At 40.1% G+C, this 15,639-nt stretch overlaps 1 protein-coding gene and 1 long non-coding RNA gene across 10 annotated transcripts in view; one reads left to right on the top strand and one right to left on the bottom strand.

Annotated features, from left to right (window-relative positions):
• Positions 1-15,639, top strand: part of PAK1 (p21 (RAC1) activated kinase 1) — a 154,235-nt gene that overhangs the window by 48,940 nt on the left and 89,656 nt on the right. The gene's annotated exons all lie outside the window — the stretch shown is intronic.
• Positions 13,921-14,749, bottom strand: LOC149748748 (uncharacterized). The gene is made up of 2 exons (XR_016393855.1): positions 14,626-14,749; positions 13,921-14,504 (listed from the first exon to the last, which is right to left on the bottom strand). It is a non-coding gene; the product is annotated as an uncharacterized LOC149748748 (long non-coding RNA).

The raw sequence follows: 15,639 nt of genomic DNA, 5'->3' as shown, positions 1-15,639 counted from the left end.
AGGTGACAACGTGTATGGCAAAGAAATACTGAGCCCCTATTTGTGATGGAGGGAGAGGTGAGAGGAACTCCTTCTGATTTGTAATCTAAAGTTTGTTGATGACGTTTTCTTCTGCATATGTGCTCTCCTACCCACTTCTTACTTCCTGATTGACACTGGCTGTGTATCACAAGTTGTAATTATGTTACAATGGGCTTGCTTATTTATTTATTTATTTATTTATTTTTTGAGGTATGCGGGCCTCTCACCATTGTGGCCTCTCTCACTGCAGAGCACAGGCTCCGGACGCGCAGGCTCAGCGGCCATGGCTCACGGGCCCAGCCGCTCGGCGGCATGTGGGATCTTCCCGGACCGGGGCACGAACCTGTGTCCCCTGCATCGGCAGGCGGACTCTCAACCACTGCGCCACCAGGGAAGCCCGCTTATTTATTTTTTGATATCGGACTTCTGTAGCGTTCTCTTCTGTAAACTCCATAAGTACAGACTTACATGTAAACAGACTCTGTTCAACACACTATCTCAGCCCAGTGCCGTGTGTGCAGTAGTTACTTTTATTTGTGAAATTTCTGAATTAGTAGGCACATGGGAAGGGAACAGAATCAGAGAGAATGATTTATTCAAGATTAGGCAGCAATTTGGTAGCAATTTTGGGACTAGATCTGATTTTCCCTATCTTCAGGCCCAGAATTCTTTGTAAAACATTGTTTTGCTTGCCATATACCTATCATACAGTTGAGATTATATGATTTTGCTGTGTGGCCTTAGGCAAATCCCTCGGTGTTCCCTTCTATAAACAAAAGTATTAAACAGCTGCTTGTTTCTCCTTTCCATCTTTGGTTGCCCACCAGTGGTGTCCTGGTGTGGCCTCCAACCACAGGATAAGTGTCTACTGTGAACCAGGAAAGCCTCATTCTCCTTGCCAACCCAGAACTAGGAATCCTGTTATCTCTCCTGAACAATGACGTCATATTTCAGTGGTAATGTGGTCAGGGTATAGGAATTGAAACAAAGTAGTTTTAGGTTCTAGGGAAAGAAGGCAATTGGGTATCTACTTATACCCCTTCTTTCTTCAGTACTGCATGCTGAGTGCCTATGTTCATAACTTTAGAGCTTTCTTAGTCTTCATTGTAAATTTGGGGGTCTGCTCATTTTCTTTTTATTAATAGCTTGTAGGAAAATACCACAAAGCTACTTAAATCAGGTGAGAAAAATGTCCTCTCTTTGTTTCAAATATTTTTGTCAGTTAAACTAGTGACAAGAAATGTCTATCAAGAGAAAGTAACTGTCTTAGGAAATTAGCTGTATGCAAGGCACTTTTCATGTCTGTTTTCTTACCTTATTTTGCAGCCACTTTGCAAAGGTAGTGATTACTATTATTATCCTAATTTTACAAATAAAGCAAATAAGGTTCAGGGAGAAGTCATCGTGATGCAGGTAGTGAGTAGTAAGAACCAGGATTTGAACCTAGGTCTTACTCTTAAGACCAGGGGATGCTCTTGTCACTCTACCATAGTGTGTGTGTATTTAACAGCTTTATTGAGACATAATTCACATACCATAAAATTCACTTACTTAAAGTGTACAATCCAATGTTTTTTAGTATATTCACAGGGTTGTACAACCATCATCACATGTTCTGTTGAATAGTTTTAGAACATTAGGCCTCCTAAAAGAAACCCTGTGCCCATTAGTAGGCACTCACCATTCTCCCCCCATTCTCATCACCCTGGCCCTAGACACCTACTAATCTACTTTTTGTCTCTTTAGATTTGATTTGTCTATTTTGGACATTTCATATAAATGGAATCATACAGTATGTGGCCTTTTGTATCCTGTTTCTTTCATTTAGTGTGTTTTCAAGGTTCATCCATGTTGTAACTTGTATAATTTCTTTTTATTGCTGAGTAATATTTGATGATATTTTTTGCTGAATAATATTTCATTGTATGGATATACCACATTTTATTTATCAGTTTGTCAGTTGATGGACATTGGATTGTTTCCACTTTTTTAGTACTATGAATAATGGTACTCTGAACATTTTGTGTGTGTGGATGTATATTTTTATTGATCTTAGGTATATACTTAGCAATGGAATTGCTGGCTCAGACGGTAGCCCTATGTTTAACCCTTTGAGGAACAGCCAGACTTTTTCCCAAAGGAACTGCAGCATTTTACATTCCCACAGCAGTGTATGAGGGTTCTAATTTCTCCACATGTTCATAAACACTTATTATTCTCTTTTTTTGTTACAGCCATTCTGGTGGATATGAAATGGCATCTACCTCATTGTGATTTTGATTTGAATTTCCTTAATTACTAATGATGTGGAGCAACTTTTTATGTGCCTATTGACCATTTATATATGGTCAATAGGCACATATAATAGCACCTTTTTGATGCTATTATAAATGGAATTTTTTAAAATTTCAATTTTTGGATCATTCATTGCTTGTGTATAGATATAAAATTGATTTTTGTATTGATCTTGTATCCTGCAACCTGGTTGAACTTTATAATTCTAATAATTTTTTTGTGTGTGTGTGTGTCTGTATGTATGTGTATATGTGTGCGCCTGTGTGGGTTCCTCAGGATTTTCTGTATATAAGATCATGTCATCTCAAACAGAAAAAATTTTACTTCTTCCTTTCCAATCTGGATGCTTTTATTTCTTTTTCTTGACTAATTGCTCTGGCTAGAACCTTCAATACAATGCTAAATAAAAGTGGCAAGAGCAGGTATCCTTGTTTTGTTCCTGATTTTAGGGAGAAAGCATTCAATTATTTACCAATTAAGTATCATATTAGCTGTGAGTTTTCCATACATGCTCTTTATCAGGTATAAGGAAGTTTCCATCTATTCTTGTTTTCTTGAGTGCTTTTAACATGAAAAGGTGTTGGATTTTGTCAAATGCCTTTTCTTTATCAATAAAATAATCTTATGGCTTTTTTTTATAAGCAGATATTCATTTTTTAAATTATTAGTTATTTATTTATTTCTGGCTGTGTTGGGTCCTCGTTTCTGTGCGAGGGCTTTCTCCAGTTGCGGCAAGTGGGGGCCACTCTTCATCGCGGTGCACGGGCCTCTCACTATCGCGGCCTCTCTTGTTGCGGAGCACAGGCTCCAGACGCGCAGGCTCGGTAGTTGTGGCTCACGGGCCTAGTTGCTCCGCGGCATGTGGACTCTTCCCAGACCAGGGCTCGAACCCGTGTCCCCTGCATCGGCAGGCAGATTCTCAACCACTGCGCCACCAGGGAAGCCCGATCTTATGGCTGTTTTTCATTTGTTCTGTTAATATGGTGTATTGACTGATGTTATTGGATGTTAAAACAACCTAGCTACCTGGGATCATACTGTATTTTATGACAGGTACTTATTGGGCACCAGCTACTTACCAAGCCTGTAGGAGTACATGAATTACTAAGATGTTGGCGCCATTCACTGTAATTGAGGAGACAGAAAAAAACACAGGCTTAAAGTTGAGAACACAAGAGTGTGATAAAGACAGTATCTTGTGTTGATGTGTGATAAATAGTTACCAAATGAACTCTACAGTGACCTTATTTTCAGGCCATTCAGTGATTATAGGGTTGGCATTTTTTTTTGGCTGCGCCACAAGGCTTGCAGGATCTTAGTTCCCCTACCAGGGATCAAACTTGGTGCCCCAGAGGTGGAAGCGTGGAGTTCTAACCACTGGACTGCCAGGGAATTCCCTAGGGTTGGCATATTGTAACTCTTTGTGAGGTATGTCCTTTCCCTTCTCCAAGTCTCAGCTTCACCATCTGTACATGGGAAGGGAAGGTTGGACTTCGTGGTATTTCAGATCCCTTCTAGTTTTAACATATTGTGAAATTACTTGCCTTTTGTGGGGCTTCTTTCACTTAAGTCCTTCTGAAGAGCTTGGGTTTTTTTTTTTTTTTTTTTTGGTAAGTTTCAAGTGGCTAGGTAGTTAGGTGCCTATTCGTGTTCTGAGTGGTAAAAAGATCCTTTACTCCTTCTTAGTTCACCTTAATCACACTCCCATCTCGGAGAGATTATTTTCTTTCATATTATTCCAAATTCCCTTGAAAAAGGCCATGTCCCTAAGTAACACATAAATTTTATGAGGAGGAGAGGTCACTGGGGGTATCTTTCAGGGCTGAGATGTACATTTAGCTAACTGTTAAACATTGGGCACATCAGTGCATTCTCTTCATGTTTCAGTTGCCTCATCTGTCAAATTGAAAAGAGGAGACCACTTCTATTGCATAATCTCATAGGCTTGATATATTAGTTGTAAATGATATCCTAGATGCATATAGAACTGGGTATAAACATGAGTTATTTGCAGAAGTTAGAGTTGCAAATAATGTATCACATAATGTAAACATAAACAATAATGCAAATGATTGTCAATGTTGTAAATAATAGCAAAATGTTATAAAATGTAGCAAAAAAGAGCTAAGTAATAGATACATTTTAAGCCGCTACTGTTCTCGGCACTTTTGATAGGTGCTGTAAGCATTATTTCTCCAACACTTCACAAGAACAACTTTATCTCATTTGGTAGGTGAGGAAATTCCAGTTCAGAAAGGTTAAATAACCAGCCCAAGGCGGCAGAGTATGGAATCAAAACTAGACCTAACTCTAGAGTCCATATTCTTTCTATTATATTTTGCTGCCATTGTCTCATTACTGTTGATGTTCAGTTTGCTAACTTGCTCAGGACGGTGTCTGCCAGGCTTCTCCACTGTGAAGCTATAATTAATAAGTATTTTATAGGAAGGTACTATGAAACTATGTAAATATCTTTCTCTTTGCCAAACTTTCAATATAGTTAGTTATTTGTATCTGTTTGGACTCTTGGCTTCCTACTTTATTCAATGGGTAGCAATCTATTGCTATATCATTTTTTATTGATGTTCAAATTCCCCCTGATTTGGCTACTAGGAGCCCCATTCAGGTTGGCTTCTGTCTACTTTTATGTCCCTATTACTCTTTGACCACTCCCTTTCTTTCTGACCAAACAAGATATTCTAGATTCATTTGTGCTTTCTGTGCCCCAGGCCTGGAATAATCCATTTCACCAAGGAGCCGTAGTTTCTTTTATTGTTCAGTAGTATTTAGAAGCCAAGGTCTGGCTGCTAGATATGCTTATTGCTGTTGGATTGGTGCTGGGTGCTGGCCCTCTCAGTAGACATAGTGAGGAAACGAAGTTCCAGCTCCCTATTATAGGCTCTTCCCACTGTGTGGATGCCCTCCTCATTCTGCTTGGGTTCCAACATCCTAAACCAGGCTGCTCTACCATTGGGACTCCTTCACTTCTTCACCTTGGGCTCTGACATACTGTGTCAGGCAACCCTCCCCACACCCAATATGGATGCCCTCCTCACTATACTCAGTCCTCCTCCCTGCCCTATGTGTGGATGCCCTTCTCACCACCTTGGGCTCTGATTCTTCTTACCAGGCTTCCTCTCCCTTCTACCCTCCCCAGTGTAGACCTGGGGTATAGACAGTGTAGACAATGTTGGGCTGCTCTTATCATCTCTTAACTAGACTATTATAACACAGTAGATTCCTAACAGTCTTACCACTTCTAATCTTCCCTTACCTTACATACTTCGAGTGATCTTTCTAAAATATGTCAAACACCATAGCTCTGCTTAATAATAGTTCCCCTTGTTTGTAGAATAAATTTCAAGTTCCTTAGGCTGGCATTCAAGGCCTTCTAAGATCTGACCCAAATGTGCCTTTCCTGCCTCATTTCTTATTTATTCTTCTGTGTACCCTGCACTCCAGTCATGGTCACTGGCCATTCCTTAGACACAGCCCAGTACATATACTCTTCCATTTTGCCTTTGCCTTCTCCTCTACCTGACTTAGCCAACTCCTTTCTTCACAATTTGACAGAATCCCTTGGGGTCCTATTTCAGATGTCTGGTGTGAGATGTCAGAATCTGAGAACAGTGTGGAGGGGACTTTTAAGGGGAGGGGTTTACCTGGTGAAGCCTCTCTGACCTTCACAGTAAAAATTAATCCCTTTTTTTCTTCTGATGGAGTACTTAGCTCATTCTTCCTGTTTTCATGATTAATTTTTATCTGTTGTCTCTGATTCATTGGCTGGTCCTCGAAAGCACCTGATGGAAGTTGTCGAGGGAATGAATTCTGGGTTGTGAGTCTTTTTTTTTTTTTTTTTTTTTTACTTTTATTGAAGTATAGTTGATTTACAATGTTGTGTTTATTTTCTGCTGTACAGCAAAGTGACTCAGTTATACACACACATACACATATATGTATATATATATATATTCTTTTTCATATTCTTTTCCATTATGGTTTATCACAGGTTATTGAATATAGTTCCCTGTGCTATACAGTAGGACCTTGTTGTTTATCCATCCCATATATAATATTGAATAGTTTGCATCTGCTAATTCCAATCTCCCAATCCTTCCCCCCCACCCACTGCAACCACGAGTCTGTTCTCTATATTTGTGAGCCCATTTTTGTATTGTAGATATGCTCATTTGTGTTGTATTTTAGTTTCCACATATAAGTGATATCCTGTGGTATTTATCTTTCTGACTTACTTCACTTAGTATGATAATCTCTAGGTCCATCCACGTTGCTACAAATGACATTATTTCATTCTTTTTAATGGCTGTGTAATATTCCAATGAATATGTATACCATATCTTCTTTATCCATTCATCTGTCGATGGACATTTAGGTTGTTTCCATGTCTTGGCTATTGTAAATAGTGCTGCTCTGAACATAGGGGTGCATGTATCTTTTCAAATTATTGTTTTGTCTGGGTATATGCCCAGGAGTGGGATTGCTGGATCATACAGCAACTGTGAGTCTGTTGTTTTTATTTAAAATCTGTTTATAGGCCTTGGTGAGGTCTAAGAGGCTCTAACTACAGGAAGGGGTTTGGACCGTGGCACTGCTGGGTCAGATACCTGCCCTATGCCAGAGCTCTTGCTGAGAAAATTATGTATTCACATGGCTTTCCTCTTTTGTAAATTCCAAATATGTTCTTTAAAACAAATTTCTTTACACTCTCTTCCCAAATAAAATAATTGCTGGCTACACGTATGTGGGTATTTAAAGCTGCCAGTAATGGCAGCTACATCACTACCAAAAAAAAAAACCCTATCCCAAACTGTATGAAGGACAGTATGATGACAACATGTGTCTTCTGACAGCCTGTCTGCTATTCAGTCTGTCTCCGGAGAGGCATTTAGGAGGAAGTGTTAGCAAAGGAGGGTTTTAGACTTTCTCAATGACTTACTAATCTGCATTGTTCAGGTGCTGTAGGGAGAAAAGAAGCATCACAGGTTAGGTTTCTTGCAGGTTGTGGGGGTGTTTGGGGAGGAAGAAGAGGATAGGGGACTGTGTTTTCTTAGGTCTCACTACCAGTCCTACTTGCTCCAGCCACTGTCAGATCTTGATCCTCTCTGCTAATTCCCTTCTCCTGGCCTTTGTCTAGGTTTTTCTTTTCTACTCTTAAGTTTGAACTGTCTGATTTCAAAGCCTAGGTTCTTTCCATGTTTCATAATCACTGTAATGAATGGTAAAAAAAAAAAATAGATTGTTCACTTTTGCTTTTCCTGTCAGATTTTCAGTCTAGTTAAAATAATTTCAAAATTCACATCAGAACATTTTCTAATATACATATTCAATTTTTAGCTCATCCTACTGAGGTGTGGCACCACAGGGATGGCAATCAAGCTGCACTTACCTACAAGGCTAACTTAGTTTGATTTGGTCTGAGAGACAATGAAATGTTCTCAACTCAAGATTAGCACTGTTCCATCAGTCTAGAAGCAATTGAAAGCTTTTATTCTGTAATGTTGGCGAAGCAGTATGGGAAGATCTTTAGGATGTGATGGACTAGAATTCTATCTAATTCCAGGTCTAATATTTACTAGGTTTGCAGTCTTTGGCAAGTGTTATGCTCTCTGTGCCTCAGTTTTCTCATCTGTAAAATGAGGATAATAAAGCTGATTTTTTAGCTATTAGGATAAATATGTTTCTTCTAGGGCAGACTGATTTTGACTTTGTCAGTGACAGTGGGAGTCATCAACCTAAGCATTGTCTGTAGCCTAGTATATCATTTCACTCTTCAAGTCACTTCTACTCACATTATCTTATATTAGTCTTCACAGTGTGTTCTGAGAGGAAGAGACTGTGTGATTGTTCCCACTTGTAAAAAATGAGGAAGCTGATGCTCAGAGAAGTTAAGTGGCTTGTCTGAGGACCGGGACTTATGAGTCCCAGTTCAGGACTCCTTCTTTTGTACACTGACCAATCCGTGGAGAGGGCAGCATGGTAAAAAGAGTCCTGAATTGAAAATCAAGAATACCCTGATTATAGTCTTAGCTAGGAAAATTTGGGAAAGTCATCTCAGTTTCTACTTTATTGAAAGAAAAATGCTGACTGTTTTGCCTAACTCACTTTGGTTTGTTTATTCAGCAGACAATTATCAAACATTTACTGTGCTATACACTGGTAGGCCTGGTTCCTTCCCTGAGGCTGCTCACACTTCACTATGGATAATAGATTATCTGTATGAGTGAGAAGAGCTATAGCAAATGTGTGTGTGTGTGTGTGTGTGTGTGTGTGTGTGTGTGTGTTTGGTGGGGTTAGGGGGTGGCCCTGGTGGTGGTAGTAGTCCACGAGAGACGGCTTTGGGACTGGGCTTTGCTTGTGAGGAGAAATCTCACAGGATTGTATGCAAAAATTAAATTGGATGATGGATACGACTGTGCTTTGTTGATTGTAAAGAACTGCATAGGGCTTCCCTGGTGGCGCAGTGGTTGAGAGTCCGCCTGCCGATGCAGGGGACACGGGTTTGTGCCCCGGTCCGGGAGGATCCCACATGCCGCGGAGCAGCTGGGCCCGTGAGCCATGGCCGCTGAGCCTGTGCGTCCGGAGCCTTTGCTCCGCAACGGGAGAGGCCACAACAGTGAGAGGCCCACGTACCGCAAAAAAAAAAAAAGAATTGCATAAATGTTAGGGATTGTCATATCTTATAGAAGGTACTTATTTTCCGAAGCCTTGGCTGACACAGTGGAACACTATAGTTGGAGTCTAAGCTTAATTGAGAAGAAAGATTTCAGTGGCAAGAAAGATGGGAGCTCATTAAAGAGAAATCTGTGTCTAAAAGTGTTTTGAGTCTAGGAGTCCTTAAAATGGGATATACCTTTTAAAATGGTCTTATGCTTTGACGACACAGTGGACCTTAAAACTGCTTTTGGGTTTATAAAGAACTTATTTATAATCATCTTTTTAAAGAAGCACTTGTGTTGCTGCAGGATTTTAAATATTTAGGAGAGATATTTAAGGCAGCCTTGAAAACAAGAATATATCCTGGGATATAAGAGGAATCAGCAAGACAAAAGGAAATTAGGCGGCTGGGCCAAAAGGTATGTGATGCTCTTATTGTTTAGATTTGTTTGGATTCAGTAGGTATAATTGTTGAGAACCTTCTATGTATGAGGCTTTGATTAGGTACTGAGGGAATGGAAATGAATGAATGAAACATTCCCTTAGCAAAGGGAATTACAGTCTGGCTGGAAATGTAAGACACCTGTGGTAAATAAGGTGAGAAGAGTTTTCATGAGGTGCTCTAATATCCTAAGGGAGGAAGACCTATTCAAACTTTTGGGCAGGACTGCATCAGAGATGGCCAGTTAGAGGAGAGGACACCTGAAGATTAAGAGTTTTCCTGGAAACAAAGGGAGATAAGGAGAGATAAGGCTATTCCAGTCAGAAATAGCAGCATGAACAAAGGCATGAAGGCTTAGAGTAGTACCTGGTACTTAAAGCACTCAACAAATAGAGATAAATTCCTTAGAATTTAATGCTGGGATGTTGCAACTAATGAGACTGTGTGTTGTCCCTTTTTTGGGGAGAAGGTGAGAGCATTTTTAGTTTGTTAGGGTTAGTGACAATATGTTAGGCTGGAGTGTATTTTTTTCTCTACTGTTCTTTTTTTTATTGAGGTATAGTTGGGGTAAATAGTCTATGTTTCAGGTGTGCAACATAGTGATTCACAAATTTTAAAGGTTATATTTCATTTATAGTTATTATAAAATATTGGCTATATTCCCTGTGTTGTACAATATATTCTTATAGCTTATGTATTTTATACATAGCAATTTGTACCTCTTAATCCCCTGCCCCATCTTTCCCCTCCCCATTCCCCTCTCCCCACTGGTAACCACTAGTTTGTTCTCAATATCTGTGAGTCTGCTTTTTTTGTCGTTGTTATATTCACTAGTTTGTTGTAGTTTTAGATTCTACATATGAGTATTTGTTTTTCTCTGTCTGATTTATTTCACTTAGCATAATACCCTCCATCTGTGTTGCTGCAAATGGCAAAAATTTCATTCTTTTTTATGGATGAGTAGTATTCCATTGTGTGTGTGTGTGTGTGTGTGTGTGTGTGTGTATCACATTTTTATCCATTCATCTGTTGATGGACACTTAGGTTGCTTCCATATCTTGGCTATTGTAAATAATGCTGCTATGAACATTGGGGTGCATTTTCATTTTCTTCAGATATATACCTAGGAGTGGAATTGTTGGATCATATGGTAGTTCTATTTTTAGGTTTTGGAGAAACCTCCATACTGTTTTCCACAGGCTGCACCAATTTACATTCCCACCAATAGTGCATGCATGAGAACGGTTTTCTCCACATCCTCTCTACCACTTGTTATTTCTGATCTTTTTGGTGATGGCCATTCTGACAGATGTGCAGTGATATCTCATTGTGTTTTTTTTTTTAAATTAATTAATTAATTAATTAATTTTTGGCTGTGTTGGGTCTTTGTTTCTGTGCGTGGGCTTTCTCCAGTTGCGGCAAGTGCGGGCCACTCTTCATTGCGGTGCGCGGGCCTCTCACTGTCGTGGCCTCTCCCGTTGTGGATCACGGGCTCCAGACGTGCAGGCTCAGTAGTTGTGGCACACGGGCTTAGTTGCTCCGTGGCATGTGGGATCTTCCCAGACCAGGGCTCGAACCCGTGTCCCCTGCATTGGCAGGCAGATTCTTAACCACTATGCCACGAGGGAAGCCCTCATTGTGGTTTTGATGTGCATTTCCCTGTTGATTAGTGATGATGATAGGCTGGAGTATTTTTTAAAAAACCAATTTATATATGGAAGGAAGGTATAAGTAAGAGTTAACTGAAATGGATAGTTGTCATTTGTTTTTACTGCACAGCACTTTGTGTCCCCCGTTTTTTTAAAAAAAATTTATTTATTTGTTTTTTTATGGCTGAGTTGGGTCTCCGTTGCTGCATGCGGGCTTTCTCTAGTTGCGGCGAGGGGGGGCTACTCTTTGTTGCGGTGCGCGGGCTTTTCATTGCGGTGGCTTCTCTTGTTGCAGAACACGGGCTGTAGGCATGCGGGCTTCAGTAGTGGTGGCACACGTGCTCATATGGGATCTTCCCAGACCAGGGCTCGAACCTGTGTCCCCTGCATTGGCAGGCGGATTCTTAACTGCTGTGCCACCAGGGAAGCCGCGTGTCCCCTGTTTTATGAGTCTTCTTGGTGGCAAAGATGCTGTCCCCTAAAGGAGATAAAAATTTAGATACTTGCTTCTCAAACTTCCTTGCTTCTAGGGCACTGGCAGTGACCTAGCTTTCACCAATACCGTATGCCCACACCACACTTGGTTTAGGACTTAATGACATGAGAGAAAAGGTAATGGGGAGCTAACTTTCTCTCTTTGGCTGTAGAGGCAGGTAGCATCAGCTGCAAGGTTGAGTTTCTGTCACTGAAGTAGCACTGATGCTAGTGGCTGTTGCACTCAAGCCAAATTCCTGCACTGCCAGAAGAGGTCTGGTGCTTACATCCAAGAATCTTCTGACTTAGGGGTCAGCAAACTATAGCCTGTAGGACATATTTGGCCAGTTGACTGTCTTTGTAAATAAAGTTTTATTAGAATACAGCCATACTCATTTGTTTACGGCTCTTTTTGTGCTACACAGGCAGAGTTGAGTAGTTGACACAGCAATGATACCACCTGCAAAGCCTAAAATATTTAGTCTGACCTTTTGCAGAAAAAAGTTTTCCAATCCTTGTTTCAACTGATGATGGTTGTCTCGTAACAAAACTGATATACTTCTTCCATTAGACGATGAGAGTTAATAGTTTGAATTTCACTCCCTTCCTTTTGATTTTTTTTTTTTTTTTTTTTTTTTTTGGTACATGGGCCTCTCACTGTTGTGGCCTCTCCCATTGTGGAGCACAGGCTCTGGACGCGCAGGCCCAGCGGCCATGGCTCACAAGCCCAGCCGCTCCGCGGCACGTGGGATCTTCCCAGACTGGGGCACGAACCCGTGTCCCCTGCATCGGCAGGTGGACTCTCAACCACTGCGCCACCAGGGAAGCCCTCCTTTTGATTTTGATTTGGCTTCCAGGATACACAGAGCAAAATTCGGTCATGAATTGCAATAGCTACATTCAGTGTGGGTTTTTTGGTACTTGCTGTGATTTTCTTCTACTTTATGACCTATACCCCATTGATGATTACTATTGTCCTAGGATGTCTGTCTGTCTGTCTATCAACATATCTTTTATATGTGCAAGCAACTTGAAAGCCATTTTTGAAGAAGACAGAGTTATAACGTTATTCTTATAAAAATAAGGACTTATTAGGAAGAGTGATTGTCTGGTGTCTGTTACTGTGCAGTCCTCCTTTTATATCTACTCTGTATTTTTAAAATTTGCTAGATCGTCTCCAATCTCATGCTAATAAGAGAAATTCATTTATGGTTAGGGGCCAGTGGCTGATAAGGAATAGAGGATTCAGACTATTAAGAATCCTCTTCCTCTTGATTCTCTAGTATGCTTCTTGTTTGTGTTAATTAGGAATGTCTTCAGCTGTAAGTAGTAGAAAAACCTAACAATGACTTAAAATGTAGGGATTAGCTTTCTTGACAAGAAGTCTGGAGGAGAAAGGATGGTTGCTGGCATTTGTTCAGTTACTCACAATACCATTTGGATTCCAGGCTATTTCTGTTTTTCCAGTCTGCATCCTTAGAGTGTTTGCTTTCAGCCTTTGTGCTTATGATCTCATAGTTACAAGATGGCTACTGTAGCTCCAGCAGGAATGTTTGAGGAAGAAGAAAGGGGGAAAGGCAGAGCTAGCACTTCTTCTATGTCCTATTTTGTATTTAAAGCAACCATTTCCCCAGAATTCTTAGAAGCTTTTCATGACTTTACTGGCTAAAACTGTGTCACATGGGCACACCAAACTTTGAGGAAGGCTGGGAAAATGAATATTTAGTTGTCTCATTGCCTTCCTGAACAAAATTAGGGTTTATTTAGCGAGAATGAAGGGAAGAATAGTTATTGCTTAAGCATTTGAAAGTCATTTGACTTTGATGACTTTTTAATATGGTTTTTAAAAATGTATTTGTACTCTATATCATTCCATAAAAATATGTCGTGGTGCCTACATTTTATTAAAGTTGCCATATTCTGGTCTGGGGATACAATAGTAAATGGGGACATAAAGTAATTTTTCAGTCTAGAGGTGAAAAGGTATATGTTTTAATCTGCTAGGCTGGGTGGCTTAAACAAAAGAAATTTATTTTCTCACAGTTCTGGAGACTGAGGAGTCCAAGATCAAGGTTCTGGCAGGATTTGGCTTCTTGTAAGAGCTCTCTTCTTGGCTTACAGACTGCTGCCTTCTCACTCTGTCCTCGAGGCAGAGAGAGAGAGACAGAGAGAGATTCTAGTATCTCTTCCTCTTTTATAAGGACAGCAGTTCTATTTGATCAAGGTTCCTCCCTTATGACCGCACTTAACATTTTTTTTCCTTTAGAATTATTATATTAAATTATAAATGTATAACAGCTTTTAAACTCTACCCACGCACTTAAATTTTTTTAAAGGAAAAACGTTATGTCTTATTACACCATGATCCTGGCTAATAGCTTTTCAAAACTTTGAGAAAAATCTTAAAAAAGGTTTCACATGTCACCTGAAACTTACAAATTTAACATTATCAAAGAAGGACTGCTTCTATATTCTTACAAAGACCACTAGAAAGAAACAACAATTAAAAAGCTAAGAAACTGTCTCAAAGGCTTTTTTTTTTTTTACAATCCTTCCTCCCCAGTAGGTAATGTTATTAAATAATCCAGTCCATTCACAAAATGGCTCTCTGCATCTCCTCTGGTGTAGTCTGCATATTTATGCATGACTGAGATGAGAGTTTCCTTAACATTGTTATTTCGATAACCTGAAGCTGTTCTGTTACCTCTGGGCTCTCATCCTCTCCTATTTATACAGTGAAGCCCATGGTAAATAGAAACGAGCTCAATATTGGCTTCTCCCTCCATAACCCCCACTTCCTCCACTGCCTCCTGGACCATAGTTTCCTCCACCATATGGTCCCCCCTTGTTCCTGCTACCACCAAAGTTTCCACTCTTCATTGAGCCATAGTTAGTAGGTTGCTGATTATAATTTCCAAAATTATTAAAATTTCCACTTCCATAATTTCCTCCTCCATAGTTGTCATAGCCATCTCCGTAGCCCCCACCCTGGTTGCCATATCCAGGTCCTCCACCACCATATCCTTCTCTTCCTCCTCTATAACCAGGGCTACCTCCAAAATTAACCACCTCCAGGTCCTCCTCCATACCCCTTATAGCCATCCCCAAATCCACGACCACTTCCATATCCATCAGATCCTCCTCTGAAGTTACTTCCTTGACCTCATTTAACTTTAATCACCTCTTTATAGGCCCTGTCTCCAATACAGTCACAGATGGGGTTAGGGCTTCAACATATGAATTATGGAGGTAAGGAGGGCAGAATTCAGTCATAATAATATATTAACAAACACTTTTAGTAAATTGAGATAAGTGGACAGATTGCTCTGAGGACCATAAGTAGCAGTGGCTAACTCTGTTTGAGGGAGTTTGGAAAAACCTTGGTAGAGGTGGTGACATTTGAACTGAATTCAAAAGGATAAGCAGAGGGGAAAATTATGGGAGAGTAGTTTGTTACTGCATCCTACGTGCTGAGAGGTTGATTGAGGGTGTTAATACTTTAAAGATTATCCATTTCATTATTGTATACTTCTGATTATTATAATGTTCTTATATTGATATAAAATAGAATTCCCCGTTACTCTCTCTGTCTCTATTTGATGGAGAAGACAAGGTGATTTGTATGGCATATGACAAGATAATCACTCTTGGGCAACCTCTTCTTTAGGCCAATTCTAAGATTATATCCACATTTCTGGCCTTCATTGGTCTTTCTAGTTTCTTCCTGACTGGTCTTTCCAGCTCCACTTATTCATTCACTTATTCATCCATTCAGCCATTACTTACCAATCTCCTACTGTGTGCAAGGAATAGTTCTTAGGTCGCGGGATAAAGGAAAAGTTTTTGCTTGTGGAGCATATGTTCTATTGGTGGGAGTCAACCAAAAAGCAAACAAATATGTCAGTTGATGGTAAGTGCTATGGATACAAATAAAGCAGAGTAGGAGGGAATAAAGAGTGCTGAGATGGGGTGAAGAGAGGTTCCTGTCGTTTTATGAAGAGTGGTCAGGGAAGACCTCTGATGAAGTGATATTTGAGTAGAGACCTGAAGGAAGTGAGGAAAGGAGTCATATGGATATCTGGG

This window comes from Delphinapterus leucas, chromosome 7 (genome assembly GCF_059928025.1).
Source record: "Delphinapterus leucas isolate spDelLeu-1000000601 "Yukka" chromosome 7, BTC_Dleu_Yukka2, whole genome shotgun sequence".
Lineage (NCBI taxonomy): Eukaryota > Metazoa > Chordata > Mammalia > Artiodactyla > Monodontidae > Delphinapterus > Delphinapterus leucas.
This window is presented reverse-complemented; position numbering and strand designations above follow the sequence as displayed.